Genomic DNA, 16,843 nt, shown 5'->3' on the forward strand with positions numbered 1-16,843 from the left:
ACCTTGTTAGTTTTTGATGCGGTCCGTAACCGTGCTTTGATTTATCTCCAATGAAGGCACACCCGTCACCGTCTGGCAGTCACAAAAAGATCTCTTGTGCTCGGGAACGACTGCAGGGTTTAAATAGCTGCTCGGCTGATTACTCGCTTTGGTTTCACCTCACTGGACGCCTCGCTGTGTCCTTTGCCCTGCCTACCACCAGCAGATAATTTCTTCTGGCTTGTTAATACGTGCCTGGTGTCAACAAGGGGAAGTGTACGAGCAGCCGCCTCGCCAAGAAATGTTGTTTTTTTTTCCTTTCACACGAGCTTACTCAACTTCTTCGAGCCTTCCCCGACGCATGCCACACATCTCCCATGGCCAGTGACATCTTCTTCTCCTCTTCTCGGTCCGTGCTAGAAAATATTGCGAGCCAGCTTCTGCGGCCCATTTATTAGCTCACTAACAGGTCCTGCTGTATCATGGCATTTCCAAATGGACTGAATGGGAAAACCAAGCTGACCAGTAGACGGGCAAAAGGACTTAGCGGAACCTTATCAAGGATGACTGCCAGCAGCAGAGGGACACATTTTGCAACAAGCAGAGTCCATGTGGAAAACACGACAAATGGTTAAGCTGGGCAAGAGCAAGGGAAACTGAGATACACACTTTCCAGCACCCAGCGAATTATTGTTTGTCTCTAATCAGCACAATTGATTATCATTTTAAACTGTAATGAATTTTTCACTCTTTGGCTTTTATTGGTTTTATACATGGATATTTTATGAATTTTGGAATAGTTTTATTGCAATGGTTTTAATTAACTATGCAAAAATGAAATAAAATAAACTAGAAACTATACCAAGCAATGCAAGTTGTTAGTCGACGTTATATTTTATAAAAATCCCGAATGCTCGTATTCGAATGTTTGTACACAATTGTGATACTGCCTGCATACACAATCATAGAGATCGACCACAAGCGGGTATTGCCAGGCAGTTTTCCAGCTTCTGTGCCAGTCCATTATGAGTTTTCACTTCTGGAAAAGTCCATAATGTGCAGGAATTGGTGTTTTTTTGACAGTTCCTGCATCTTATTTTCCATATTGTGACAGATGCCCACCCGGGCATCTTTAGTAGTCAAAATTCATGGATGAAACATTCCTGACCAATGGCGTTCCTGCAGAATTAGTTATGCTGATTTAGGGGCAGATTTTCTGAGAAATCACACAACACAACAAAGCATGACAACTTGATGTGCTGTGCTGTGTTGCGTGACAGGGAAAGAACAGAGATGCGCCCTATCTAGGAAGATATGGCACGTTTCTGCTCTCTCCCTGCCCTGGCGCACTGAGGGGCATATTATCAAGAACGGCGTTAAAAATTATTGCCGGTTTAGCGGCAGAAAACTGCAGCTAAAGCGGCGATAATGGGCTTGATAACATGCCCTCGAGAATTCCAAAAGAAGCCCAGCTTCTGGTGTGAACATGGACTTCTATTGGAATTCTCCAGGGCTTGTTATCAAGCCCATTATCGCCGCTTTAGCAGCAGTTTTTTGCTGCTAAACCAGCAAGTAATTTTAAACCATTTCTTGATAATATGCCCCTACGTTCTGCCTGATGCCAATTTAGGCATCCTTGTGCCATGCTGCGAGGGAGTCTGTGATACAGCATGTTTTTGTGCATGTAGAGGCACCTTCCTGCACACAAACAATCCTTTGAGGTATTTCCTTCTTTCTACATGTGCTGCAGAATGCAGCAACCACACAAAGAGAAGAAATAAAGATATTTCTCCTTACTACGCCTCACTTGTGAATGTGTACCTTTTGATGCAATCCCAGGTTCTCTACTTTTAGTAAATCTGGGATTGTGTCAAAATCAATGGGTGGAAGCATGAGATCACCCACCATGGTGACCATTCTCAACGCAGGGAAACGCAAGGCAGTGATTTGCGCTGCATTCCGTTTCTCTGGATTTACTAAGCCACGCAGAGCAGCGCAAGGATAACACAAGCTCTCAGTAAATCTGGACCTTAGATGGTAACTCCCAATAAGCTGATATTCCCTATTACTGGCTAGAATCAGAATAACCTGCTGACTTTTGATTGGCCCTCTCTTAGGACATTAATGAGGATGATTGGTGGAATTTTTTGCACTAGCCAAATGCGCATGTATTTCACATAAGGATTATATACACAAATTATAGTAACTACACTTATTGCAAGGATTGGCACAGCCAGAGGCTTCAGAATGAAACAAGCATTTGCAATGTAACAGGTCTCGAATTCACACGAGTTTGAGCTATTGGCATTGTAAATGACATTGCCTTTTGATTATGTTTTTTGGTTTTAAAACATAAAGAAAAGGCATTGTCATTTACAATACTAATAGCTTAAACTCTCGCAAATGTGAGACCTATTGCATTGCAATAAAGGGCCTTCTTGACCGCTTTTTAGATTCTGATTATCAGAGGAAAGACCAGCCTGCCACGTCTTCAAAGTAGTGATGAATAGTGCAGTGAAGAAAATGTGTAAGTGCTGTAAGTTACACAGACACAAAGTGTATAGTAAGAGTTACATAGGATCTGACTATGTACACTAACAAAGCGCTCCAACATCTTTTGCACTTTGATTACACTGTCGCGGCTCAGTAGGAGAGTGGGGGGGGGGCTATTTTCTGCCCTCTCTGTAATTTGAGTGTGCAGTGTTGCATTCCGTAACATCATTGCTATCTTTTGCCTAATATAAAACACTCTAGCTGGTGCAGGGGGGGCTGTGCTTTATGGCAGGCATGGAGAAAGGGAGGGATGGATGGTCTCGGCTGCAGCTCCGGCCTCATACAGTGCCCCTGATATTACTAGTGAGTGAGAGGCACTGAGGTGGTGGTATTGGTATTGGTGGTGGTATTGTTGGTGGTATTGGTAATGGTGGTGTATTGGTTGTGGTTATATTGGTGGTGGTGAAGGTATTGGTGGTGGTGGTATTGGTAGTGGTATTGGTGGTGATAATATTGGTATTGTTGGTGGTGGTATTGGACTGGTGATGGTGGCGGTATTGGTGGTGGTATTGGTGGTGTTGGTGGTGGTGGTATTGGTATTCAAAAGACTAAATCAAAACTGATTAAATAAATAACTCTGTTGTCAAGCCCCCACAAGTAGCTAACAATTGAACAATCATTACTTGTATTTACTCATTTACATCACAATGAATCTACTGTAAACATTCTAAACACGGGTGTACATTTTTCAAAATATGAACTTATTAATTGTGAACTAACAAGAAAAGGTACACAACAATATAACACAACACAATGACCGAGGTTAATAAATGATGTACAGAAGTTGAGACGTTAGAGTCATATACATGAACATCTATTCCAGAATACTTTCTAAAAGGAAAATGAATCTGAAATAGAAGAGCTGGTTGACGTTTCGGCCTTGGTGGCAAAGATGTCCTTTAGACCATCTTCAGGACCCACACCGGACAACAGTGACAGCAGTTTGTGAGATGGGCTTCCCCCCACATGTTTCATTCGACTGAAGTGAGCATCAGCGTCACCAAGCAAAACCTTTCGGATTGCTTCAGCAAGACTGCTTCGTTTGGCTTGGAAATTTACCAAGCAGGGATCCAACCACTAGCCACCAGGGAGGGAGGAGCGGCTCCTTGGGCAAGGCCTTTGCTCCCCCCATAAATTTATGCAAGACAGCCTTTCTACCCCCCTGGGAGACAGATCGGGGCAGTAGCTACCAAACTGTCTCGGGGAAGGGGTAGCAGAATGCTCGCTAGGCACCAGGGATTTGTTTTTATATACCAGGGGTGGGGGCTGCCCAGAATTGGCATGCCAATGTCCCACCCTACCCCCCAAAAGAAGGCACAAGACTTTCTGCACCCCCCCCGGACGCAGATGGGGCCAGTAGCCCCTGATCTGCCCCCCCCCCCCGGGAGCAAGGCAGAAGGCCCACTAGGCCCCAGGGATTTTTTTATTTCTGTAATACGTAGGAGTGTTGGCTGCCCAGAATGCTCTAGCAGGCATCCGGTTTTGGTTTAATTTGTTAAAACAATAAGTACACATACGTTGGTCCGATCCCAAATTAAAACGATTTTCTACCATCAAGTATGTGGCAAAATCCTTCCATTCACTATTGTTTTCCATTTCACTTTTTGCATATAAATCCACTAACTTAGTTTGATTCTTATAATAAGTCAGTCGACAACACACACAAGTGAAATTAGGCCTCTCACTTGATTTCACCTGAAAGTTGAAAATTTCCTTGTGAAACTTATCTATATTAGAAATCAGTACACTCTCTTCCACATTACTTTCTTCTACTGGGTCAATTTCAACATTGTTCTCTTCACCAGCAAAGTAACAGAACTCAATTTCTTCACAAATATTCTTCACATCTACTTCAAACCATGCAAAAGAGCAGTGCTTAATTGTTTAAGCATAATTGCCCGACTCTTAGCATAATACAACATTCTAACTAATTTCCTCACTTTATTATGATGCACTGCTAGCATCCTGAAATGATGAAAAACACTCTGGCATACTCTCCTGGAAAGACAAGCCAGTGAATGACCACGCAAACCTGTCACTTCTCTCACTCTGCAAGGATCTAATTCTTGCAACAACTTCATTTTCTGTTTTAAACTTTTCTTATTAAATGTACGAACAAAATCACAAAGCAAATTGATGGAATCCTGTCGCACACTGCCAATAGAACTACACTTCCAGATGTACACTGGTCCCTTAGGACATCTCCCTAAAACCTCATCACCTAACACCTCTTCTGCATCTGCAGACACAAGTTTTCCTTTTTCAACCGGACAACCATCGTTTACCTCATATGCTCGACCACTGGTGTCAACTGCATGCACCAAATCATTGTCCTGGAACTAACTCTCCTCATTGAAAAATGCCTCACAACTTGAACTATGCATCCATTCTCCTGAGAAAACTTCACAAAAATTAGTACGATTAACTGCTCTCTTCCATCTACTATTTGATTTGAAATCATAAATTACCTTGTTTAGTTTCCTAATTCTATTGATTACCAAAATAAATAACTTTCACTTAATTTCGAAAGCCTGATAAATAATTTTCTCTACATTTTTCTTTCTCTTATAAAAAGCCACTTTCTGTTGACCTTTCTTAAAATTTTTTAACAAATTGCCAATTATCCTGTTGCGGAACATTCGTCTACGAATGTCTCTAAACAGATTTTTCCTTCTACTACCATGCACAGAGTTATCTCCTGCTCTAGCAGTTACATTTTTGAGGGACCTTTCCTTCCCGTTTAAATTGGCTCTCTTCTTCTGAACTAAAACATGTTCTCTAGTGATACTTTTTCGTCGGCAGATGTTTCTTAAAAAAGATTTTTCTGTCTTACCCGGAATTTTTTTGGTGAACTGCTGCAAAGGTCCGTTATCTCCATTTTTATCAAGGTGCAGTGTAAGACGCTTTGCTTCTTTTTTTTTTCTTTGCCTTGAGGGCATGTTTGAATTTTAAAGAATATTTTGAGTTGAATCTGAGGAACATTTATTGAAAAAAATGTTATTAAATACTATTACCAAACAGTAAATCAATAACAGTAAGCAAACAATTGAATGGAAGGATTTTGCAACATACTTGGTGGTAGAAAATAGCAATGGAATGGAATGCTTCAACATATGACCTGTACTCTGTTATATGTTAATCTCAACCAATTTCGAGACTCTATTTCTATTTAGAGATTGTTCCAGAACAGACATTGTTCATGTTATTGTTATTGACTTAAAATTGCCAAGCACACATGAAGGCATATTTACTAGACCCTTGCATCAGGGGGAAGTGACTTAAACTTACCAAGCACACATGAGGGCGTATTTACAAGGACCTTGCACCAGGGGGAAGTGACTTCAAATAGCCAAGCACACATGGGGGCGTATTTACAACGCCCTTGCACCAGGGGGAAGTCATATGAAATTGCCAAGCACACATGGGGGCGTATTTACAAGGCCCTTGCACCAGGGGGAAGTCATATGAAATTGCCAAGCACACATGGGGGCGTATTTACAAGGCCCTTGCACCAGGGGGAAGTGACTTAAAATGGCCAAGCACACATGGGGATATAATTAGAAGGCCATTGCACCAGGGGGAAGTGACTTAAAATTGCCAAGCACACATGAGGACGTATTTACAAAACCCTTACACCAGGGGGAAGTGACTTGAAATGGCCAAGCACACATGGGGGCGTATTTACAAGGCCCTTGCACCAGGGGGAAGTGACTTTAAATTGCCAAGCACACATGAGGACGTATTTACAAGGCCCTTGCACCAGAGGCAAGTGACTTGAAATAGACAAGCACACATGGGGGCGTATTTACAAGGCCCTTGCACCAGGAGGAAGTCATATGAAATTGCCAAGCACACATGGGGGCGTATTTACAAGGCCCTTACACCAGGGGGAAGTGACTTAAAATGGCCAAGCACAAATGGAGGCGTATTTAGAAGGCCCTTGCACCACTTATGCATCGCTTTTGACATTGATACTGTCGAGCACCATCGGGCATAAACAGAGCAGATGCATCATGCATCTATTCCATAAAAAACACGCATTGCAAGAGTCACATCGCAAGTAAATAAATTCTTATAAATTTAAAAAGCATTCCTTTTCCTTAAAAACGATTTTCTGATCATAATTTGAAAACACAGCAACAGGGGGAAGTCACATAAAATTGCCAACCACACATGGGGCCGTATTTACAAGGCCCTTGCACCAGGGGGAAGTGACTTAAAAAGGCCAAGTACACATGAGAGCGTATTTACAAGGCCCTTGCACCAGGGGGAAGTGACTTGAAATGGCCAAGCACACATGGGGGCATATTTACAAGGCCCTTGCACCAGGAGGAAGTCACTTAAAATGGCCAAGCACACATGGGGACGTATTTATAAGGCCTTTGCGCCAGGGGGAAGTGACTTGAAATGGCCAAGCACACATGGGGGCGTATTTACAAGGCCCTTGCACCACGGGGAAGTGATTTGAAATGTGCAAGCACACATGACGGCGTATTTACAAGGAACTTGCACCAGGGATAAGTGATTTAAAAATGCCAATCACACATGAGGGCATATTTAGAAGGCCCTTGCACCAGGGGTAAGTGACTTAAAATGGCCATGCGCACACATAGGAGAGTATTTACAAGGCCCATACACCACTTATGCATCGTTTTTAACATTTACAATGTAGAGCACCATGGGGCAAAAACAGTACAGATGCATCATGCATCTATTCAACAAAAACGACGCAATGCAGGACTCACATCGCAAGTAAATAAATTCTTATAAATTTAAAAAGCATTCCTTTTCCTTAAAAACGATTTTCTGATCATAATTTGAAAACACAGCACAGCTCCTATGTACAACCACACCTTGTCAGTACTAATACTTAACATTATCTGCAATTACAATTTGTAAAAGAATGCAAAATCTTCTTGGAAAACATAATGCAAACACTTGACTCAAAACATCATTTTAAATACACAGCTGGCTTTCTTATTTTCTCCAAAAAGCATACTAGTCTCTATCTAAAATAAAGAAACGATATCTCACCTTAGCAAATGCTTTTTGAATTTCAAAACAGTCTCAGAAACACACCAATTTTTCTTTAGCAGAACAAAAGGTATGCACTCCAGAGGCTGCAACCAAGAAAGGCACAGAAATGCTTATATTCATCACACATACCTCTCATGTCAGCCAATCAAAACTCTTCCCTCACTTTTTTCAAATCAACACCCTTCCCCCCTCTGCCCTTTCTGCCCTTTTTCCATAGCAACGACCTCCTGCCAGACCTCTCATGTTTACAAGTTCACACAACAATGTTTCAAATGAACTCTGAAATCTCAGTACACCTGCTAATCCACGGCAATCTTTCATAAAAACATTTTTTCTTAACCATTCAAATTACATCTTTCAAAGAACACATCCATGCACCCTAACTTTCTGTTTTCAGCAATGGAAATCCACCAATCATTGCTAATGAACCATTAGCACTGAAACTCCACAGTTTTTTTCTTTACAAACTCCTACTGTTTCAACTGCCATTTCATTCCCACACTTCATCTGACTGCAGCAGAACCTCCTCTCGCCATGTTTTCTGTCTGGATTCTTGGACATAGATATATCCACTGGGCTCACAGGTATGCTGATAACAGAAATTTACACAACCTCAATTTTCAAAATGTGGATATCAAATGGATTGGGAAAAGAGGATTGAGATGTCACCAATTGATACCATTGGTGAAAACCTTTTTGCATTTGCCAAACCCTGACCTCATAATAGTGCACTGTGGAGGAAATGATTTGGGCACTTTGACTGGGGTAGGTCTGGAAATGCTCTTAAAGGACACCTTTGAGCAATTAATGCCACTTTTCCCTCAAACTACCTTGGTAGATTCCAATATATGCCAAAGACAGAAATGGAGGCGGTCCAATCAATTTTGTCCACAAATTGAGAAAGCGAGGAAGCATGTAAATAAGTCTGTTTCAGCTTATATGAGAGACCATGGAATGGGCGCCATCTACAACAATAACTTGCGTTACTACATGCAAGATATCTACAGAGGAGATGGTGTGCACTTCTCAGATGAGGGCAACAGAGTTTTCATACAAAATTTGAGACTGTGTATTGGTACCTACTTATAAGTACCTAGAACTTACACAGAACACAAAAGCTCTTTTCAGAGCTACCCTAACTATAATTAGTCTTTCCAAATTTCGAATTTACCTTTTATCACTAATTTTCACTTATGTTCGCTTCCCGGTTCGCGTACCGGCAGCTAACCGCGCGAAAAATATGAGCCTCCTCAGCCACCCTCAGAAAACCTAGGGGGTCAGGATACGTCTCCCGTGCCCCCATATACCCATTTCCCACATTGTTTTTCCTCCATCTTGTGATTTAATTAAAACGAAACACAAAATGGCGAACTCCCGTTAGCTACCGGTGAGCGACCCGGTTCGCGTACCGGGAAGCGCTTCTACTGCGAAAAATCCAATTTTTTTTATTTACCCCACGGGACCCTTTAATAACCCCAACATCATTCCTAGGGGGTCAAGAGGGGTCTACCTTGCCCCCTTTCATTAAATTCCCCCTTCGTTTTTCTCCTCCTCTTGTCTCTCGATCCTACCGAGAGACAAGAGGCGGCCACCATTTTGAGAGTCCTGTGGCAGCCGCCTATAGCTGCATTGCAAGAGCGGGAGCAACTCAACTACATGGTGAGCGAGACGCTGTAGTCGCAAGAGCGGGCGGTAAACAGCTGAATGGCGGAAGAGGCACAGTGTAGCAAAAGCGGGCGGAATGGCAACTGAAACGGTAAAGGGGCGCCCCACTACAGCGTGTCTTCAGGTCAAACGGATTGTGGGATAAGGTTCAGAATGGAAGAGTCATCAAAAGGCAAAAAGTTCCGCCGGACCCCGGGAGCCGGCCGCCTATGTCGGGGGCGATCTTAGGCCACACCAGGGCAACACGACTTGGGGAGGGGGCAGGAGTCAAGCGCACCCTCCCAGTCCGCGCCACCACACCGTATGTTGAAAATCTGAAGCCATCGTTCTACAAACTCTCAACCAGCCTTGGATGAAAAATCTTGAAGAATGTACAAACTGAAAACCAGTTTTTGTTTGCATAGCATCAGCAGCAACGCTTGCTATCAGAGTGCATGAGTTTCATGCTCGATCGATTGAGCTAGCCGGATCAGGCAACAAAAAGTATAAAATAGTTATGTAAATAGTTATTTAATAAAATGTTTTACCCTGTTACTTTGCTGGTGTGTTGTATATATTTATAATATTTGCATAGAGTTTATCGTTATTTTGGGTGGGGTGGGTGGCGGAGCCGAGCTGTCTTGCAGCCATCATGGTGTGGAGCTCAGTTCATCTCACTAGTTTCGTATTTCTCATGAAGGGTTGTTCCTAATGTTTCTATTTTAGCGAGGTCAAAAAGAGATCCCATTAGTGGCCTACTGATTTTGCTCGATTATTTTTTTTTTTTTACACGATTTTTCACTATCTGCAAAGACTAAACAGAGTATTGCGGCTTTGTGCTTGTTAGTAAATAGAGAATGAACCAAAGAGAATAAATTCTAAAATAGTAAATGCTTGGATAACAATCAATCAAATGGAGAGACAAGCAGGCACGACGGATTACAACGGGGGCAAAGGCCTGCGTTAACTACCCTTCACTATCTGCAAAGAGAGAGTACTTCTAAGAGAAAAGAGGGGGGGCAGCGTTCAAAGCACATCAGCGTGCATAAATACGAAAATGTTTTTACCTATCACGTACTTGACATTTGACAGCTTTTGATATTTGCTTTTAAAAAACCATTGAAATTCACTGAAAAAACCATAGGTTTTAGCCCATATATAGTTAGGGATTAGCATTTACAAAACCTTAATTTACTCGCACAAAACCATAGAAATTCGCATATATAGTTAGATGCAATAACTATATATCGCGCACCCACAATCCACTGCTGATCATGTCACATATTACATCATTCATGACATGGTCAGTGACATCACTGATGACATCACTGATGACATCTCAAATGACATCACTGATGACATCACTGATGACAACATCCAGTGACTGTATGTTTCTGTAAAGTTAAAATATGTCTTACATATTGAAGAATGAGTGGATGTATAAGTGTCTGGATGAAGGATTTAGTAGGTGCATGACTGACTGTATGAGTGAGTGATTAAATGTGTCTCACTGAGGGCATGGGTTAGTGACTAAACTGTCTTAATTTGTGCATCATTATGTCTGTTGTTCTGTAAACTGCTGCATGTGTTGATCAGTAGCTATATGAGTAACTATATGGGTTATTGATTGGTTGCCCAAGTATTTGTATGGGAGACTGAGTGTGTGCGTGGGTGGCTGGGAGGTGTATGACTCTGTGCATAGATGTGTGAGCAGTTGATTCACTAGATGTATGGGTTCAAAAGTGCATGTGGAAACAGCTGTATGGGCGGTTGACTGTGTGCATGAGTGTATTGGTGAGTAAATGGATATCTCAGTGCTACATGTCAAAGTAAGTACATATGTAAAACACAGTACATGTGAGAGTTGACATATATAAATAACTGTGCATAAGAGCCAGTGAATGTGTGAGTGGCTGTATGGATCATTGTGAATTTGTATCAGGGATTGTATAAGAGAGTAAATATGTGTTAGTATATGTTTGAATAAGTAAGGTGTGTATAACTGTATAGTTGAGGAAATGGAGGTGTGATTGATTCTTTGCATGACTGACTAGGTGTGTGAGTAACTCCATGGATGAGTGACAGTCTTTGAGTGTCACTTTACATTGAGTGTATCTAAGGTTATATTAGAGTCTGAAGAGGTTCATCGTATTATCACATGAATGATGTCATCAGTGATGTGATCAGTAATGTCAAATGAGATGTCATCAGAGAAGTCATCAGTGATGTCATCAGTGATGTCATTTGAGATGTCATCAGTGATGTCATCAGTGATGTCACTGACCATGTCATGAATGATGTAATATGTGACATGATCAGCAGTGGATTGCGGGTGCGCGATATATAGTTATTGCATCTAACTATATATACGAATTTCTATGGTTTTGTGCGAGTAAATTAAGGTTTTGTAAATGCTAATCCCTAACTATATATGGGCTAAAACCTATGGTTTTTTCAGTGAATATATATATATATATATATATATATATATATATATATATATATATATATATATATATATATATATATATATTTACAAATACATAAAAAAATTATTTAATAAATACAAATAATTAAATATTTATTAATTACATTTTTATTTTAAATTATATACTTACCTATACTTGTGTTGTAATGGCATTCGTTGTAAAGGATCCTGCGTTGTAAAAATTGCGTTGTAATGGTATGCGTTGTTAAAGTATGCGTCGTAACGTCATACATCCCAAAATTACCTATCACAAAACAACCTGGTTTTGCAAGGGGGTTCACATGACTTTTTGGTCCCGGGCTCGGCGGCCATCTAGGAAAACCTTCCAACCCCACATACTTCTGAAAACTAGAGACCTGGGGTAGTTCAGAGAGGTATGGCTTGCGTGGATCTCCCAACGTTTCCCTACCCAGAATCCCCTGCAAACCTCAAATTCTGATGAAAAAATCAAGTTTTGTGGAAAGTTGTAGGATCACCAGTCTGACACAAACTTCCTATCAACCAACGTTCCCTTAGGTCACCCGATAAAAATGGTACCTCACTCTTGTGGGTGGGTCAAGTACCCGTGACAGGCAAGAACCTAAAACATATTGGGGAGACATTGAAATTACCTATCACAAAACAACCTGGTTTTGCAAGGGGGGGTCACCTTGGTTTTTGGCCCTGGGCTCGGCGGCCATCTTGGGAAACCCACCAAACCCACACATTTATAAAAACTAGACACCCAGGTAGTACAGCAAGATATAGCTTGTGTGGGTCCCCCAACGTTTTCCTACTCAGAATTCCCTGCAAGCCTCAAATTTAGCTTAAAAAATCAAATTGTTCTAAAATTGCAGTGTGGGAAAGTTCTGGAATGTGCATGGATCAAAACATTTTACACCACCCAGTGTTCCCCCAGGTCTCACAATACACATTGTACCTCACTCGCGTGGGTGGGTCAAGTTCCCATGACAGGCAAGGGCCCAAAACGTATTGAGGAAACATCAAAATGACCTATCATAAAAAAACCTGGTTTTGCAAGGAAAGTCACCTGGGTTTTTTGCCCCGGGCTCGGGGCCATCTTGGTAAACCTACCAAACCCACACATTACTGAAAACTAGACACCCAGGGGAGTACAACGAGATATGACTTGTGTGGGCCCCCCAAAGTTTTCCTACTCAGAATCCTCTTCAAACCTCAAACTTAGCTTAAAAAATCACTTTTATCCTTCCCCATAGTCTCCTGCCGAGCCCTGTAGAATGTTGACATTATGATGATGTGATAAAATGCTGCAGAGCTCTAGGAATTCAGTTGAGAGTTAGGGCTGAGCTGGTACCATCCTGCACCTGGTGGGGTTTTTATTTCTTTTACTTTTACCTAATGAATGTACTACTAACCTTCTTACTTAAATAAATATACTTCATCAACTACCTGGATCTTGATCTTCCTTCACTAAACATTTTGGCATCGATTTGGGTCTCCTGAAACGGACCTTTAATTATCTACTTCAACCTGCTTTCTACAAAGACTTTCAATTTCAAGCAACTACAAGGTTACAAACTTCGACTTCTTTCTCAAGCATACGGGCTAGCCCCACCAGTGATCACTCCACCGGTCGTCCTCTTCCTTAAACAGTGCCCGTCCCTGCTACAACTTTGCTTTATCAGTTCCTGACTGCCTGCCTAAGAAGAACACCTATTTCCTTCCAGATATCTTCGGAGTGTGTTTCTTCTAAGCACAGTTTACATCAGCAACGCTCACTTTCCTGCAGTAACTTTCTGCCTGCCTTATGTCCTACTACCATCTGCCTTGCTGCCTAACTGCCACTTTTCTTGCCTGTCTCCGTGGAGGATTCACCTGCTTTTTTCCGTATTTTGCCACGTTGAGAGGCACCGTGAACTACGATCTGGCATTCGTTTTCAATACAAGCTGCAGTGTTTAAAGTGCTTTAACATGTGTGAATGATTTCCACTATTCTAAGAACACGCGTACCTCTTTTGGCTCTTCTGAGAAGGTTTAATTTTCCATTTCTGCGAGCACTTCTTAAGTCCGTATATTGTGGGCTACTTTTTTAAGGTTATTGACAATTCTCACGGCATCAGCGCAAGTGGAAAGTCACTGCTTTCACTGCTCTTCAGACCGTCATTACTCTGCGGTTTGAGATTGTATAGCATGGATAATTAACAGATTTTCTTCGTATTGTAGCAAGTTTTAAATGACAAGTAACTGTCTCCTGCCTACAATATCCTTGAAGCATGAACTGGGTGCCACGTTTTAAGGTACAATTTTATTTTTATTCATTTTCGCAGAGGTCGCCCCCGCAGGGGGCTTAGAGGTCCGGTACCTTAACCCACGCCAGGCCCCCTCCTCCCCCAGAAAAAAACGGTTTGGGCACCCCGCAGAAGCGGGAAAAGTCTGGGCACTCCCCCCACCCCCGTTAGCTGCGCCAAGGGAACGCCGGGCACCGCCAGCCAATGGGGTCAGCACAGGGGTCAAACCCCCCAATTGGAGCAGAGGCCAGCTAGCCGGGGATGCAAAATGGGGGGCATAAAAACACCGCACCCGAGTCCAGTGGGCATCTTGGACCCGGGGCGGCGGCAGCACGGTGGATGAAATCTTGTCCCACCCACACCTGAGAAACAGCAATGTTGCAGTGCTGGAACACGGGCAGGGAAGGGGCAATGATGAGGCGAAGAGCTGAGAATAAGGAAACAATGGTTGCTACTGAGGCACACCGTCAGGCGGTGTGTAAGAATAGACACCCTCACACTGGGATGCCGGACGGCAGGGTGAGGGGCCAACCAATGAGAAAGGGAGTAGCAAACGGAGACGGCCCTCGCTGCCCAGCCCTGCAAGTTGGCAGGGCACAACAGAAACCGACTAGGTGGCGAGTATGGTCCTAACTCCGGGAAGGAAGCTACCCCCGCACAAAGTAAGCGCTGCGGCAACCCAAAAGAACTAACGAACGAACTGACAGTCCAAAGGGAATGTACAACGGATGGGATCAGCAAATACAGACTGATGATTTAAGACCATGCATGACAATTTACATATAGTATTGTATGGCGAAATCCACATGTGACGTATGACGAACAGTATACGCATGTATTGTAATAAAAACTGCAGCCAACACTGACCACTATGAAACAAACGGGTGTTAGTTTGTTCTTTCAAAAGGGGCCGGCATAGGCCACATGCTTGCGTTTACATACTCTGGGGAGTTTATTGGGGCGCAGTGCGAGGTTATAACCTTTACGCAATTGATGACAGTTTAACTGATCCGCAATTTTTTTAATTGATGCACGAGTCACTAAGAACACGCGTACCATCACCTGCAGCATATGGAACTTCAATAACTTGCTGATCATTTTATGCTACGTCAGCTTGCCCTTTGTTTTCTATGCAACATGGTCCTGCTGTGGTACGTTTGGCTCATCTAGGTGCCTGCTGCCACTCGGTATTGCATCCTCCTACGTGACGCCATCTTGCGGTTGTCTATTTTTTGCCTTTATATAAATCACAAAGTTGTTTTGATTACCAACCATGTATTTTTTTTTAAAACAGCTTTGTCAACGTTCTCCAATTGCAACCTTTCCCATGAAATCTTAATTCTGCATGCCTTCGGGGACGTTGATTTTTCTTTTCACCTCACAAGATTATTGTACAGCTTTTTGAGATGTGCAGGTCATCAGCAATTTGACAGTATTTTGTTTCCCCAAGGAACAAAGTGAGTGAGTTCCTTATTCATTTAACATTCAATGCAGATGACAGCGGTGACCACTTCATTTATTTTAATTTATTGTTTTCTTATTTCATTCGCTTGGTTCTGTAGAATTAATTTTATTGTGCTTACTTACTGAATGTCATGTGTTGCACTACTTTCTAATGTTATTAATTACTGCTCTTTCAAGTTATTCGTGTATGATGCAAGGATTAGTTCAAAGAAGAAAAAAATATATATATATATATATATATGTTAATCCTCATCTCATTTGATTGTCTACTCATCTAACTAGTTACAAGGTATCTAATTTATGTTATGCATGATTCTTAAATATGTGTTTTAACTTTGACCTTTAGTGCAATTTATTTCTCTTTATTCTTGAAATAATTTCAATGATATATTCAATTTTTGCATAATGTAATTCTGTTTGCATATTGTTATGTCTGATATGACTTTCCATATTTATTTCAAACAGCTTTTCACATTTTCCTTGCATTTTTATGATACATTCAATTTACCATGCTTGTTTGAATGCTCATATATTTGCAGAATGTTCGCACCTTCACTTAAGTTCTTGCACTGTGTATTTCCTCACAGGTTTTAATTTAGAATATGTTTTATTTCACATAGTTCTAATATCTTGTTCTAGGATGTGGACTTCTGCATTTTTCTTATTCATTCTCTATGTTCACTCATGAGTTTTCACAACGGTTCTGTGTACGGAAACCCTGTTATTGAACGTTCTTCTAAAGTTATGCCAGGTTCTGTTCAATTTTGCGCAAAGTTTTCATTCTGACATTTTTCCTGGCAATTAAGGTTTACCTTTAATTCATTCATGATTGTTACTCCTGTTGGGTGTATTTCTCTTCCTTACCCTTCTTCTCACTTATGTGTTGGAGATCTTTTATGTTCTCCTGTTGGAGTAATTTTCTTGCTTTTATTGTTCTGCTTTCTTTTCATCGCTCAGCATTCTTTGATTCATGCATCCATTCCAGTATGGCCTACTGGTGTGCCTCGCTGTATCTTGAACAATTTTCTATACGTGTTACCTTACATATTTCTGTGCATTCTTCGTTGTATTTTCCTCTTTCTCTTCCTATATTGTCGTTGAAGGAGAAGATGTCCTGTCTTTCTTCTTTCATCCTGGTTTTGTTCTTGTCCTTCTCAGTGCACCCTAGCATTGTTTCTTTCATGTTTTCTAGTTTTTGTTCATATTTTGTGTACCTGTTCCACTTTGTTTGTTGCTTTCTCCTATTCTCATTCTTGATTTTTTTTCTTGTTGTTCTTTCTTTTAGTGTTTTTTTTATTCTTCTCTACTTTGTCTTCTTCTTACTGCATTGTTAAGCCTTATGTTTTTTGTTGATATTGTGAAAGGGGAAGATGTGTAGTGACTGCACTTCATACTTCCTTCCCCATATCTCCTGCCTAGCCCTGTAGAA

General features: G+C 41.6%; 1 protein-coding gene across 2 annotated transcripts in view; it reads right to left on the reverse strand.

Annotated features, from left to right (window-relative positions):
- Positions 1 to 130, reverse strand: part of LOC147708011 (N-acetylglucosamine transporter UNC93A-like) — a 515,404-nt gene extending 515,274 nt beyond the window's left edge. For both annotated transcript variants that reach the window (XM_086925281.1, XM_086925280.1), the window contains exon 1: positions 3 to 130. The gene's annotated coding sequence lies outside the window, so the exon portion shown is untranslated. The remainder of the gene's footprint in view (positions 1 to 2) is intronic.
- Positions 131 to 16,843: the final 16,713 nt, after the last annotated feature.

Source organism: Lissotriton vulgaris, chromosome 6, assembly GCF_964263255.1.
Source record: "Lissotriton vulgaris chromosome 6, aLisVul1.2, whole genome shotgun sequence".
Lineage (NCBI taxonomy): Eukaryota > Metazoa > Chordata > Amphibia > Caudata > Salamandridae > Lissotriton > Lissotriton vulgaris.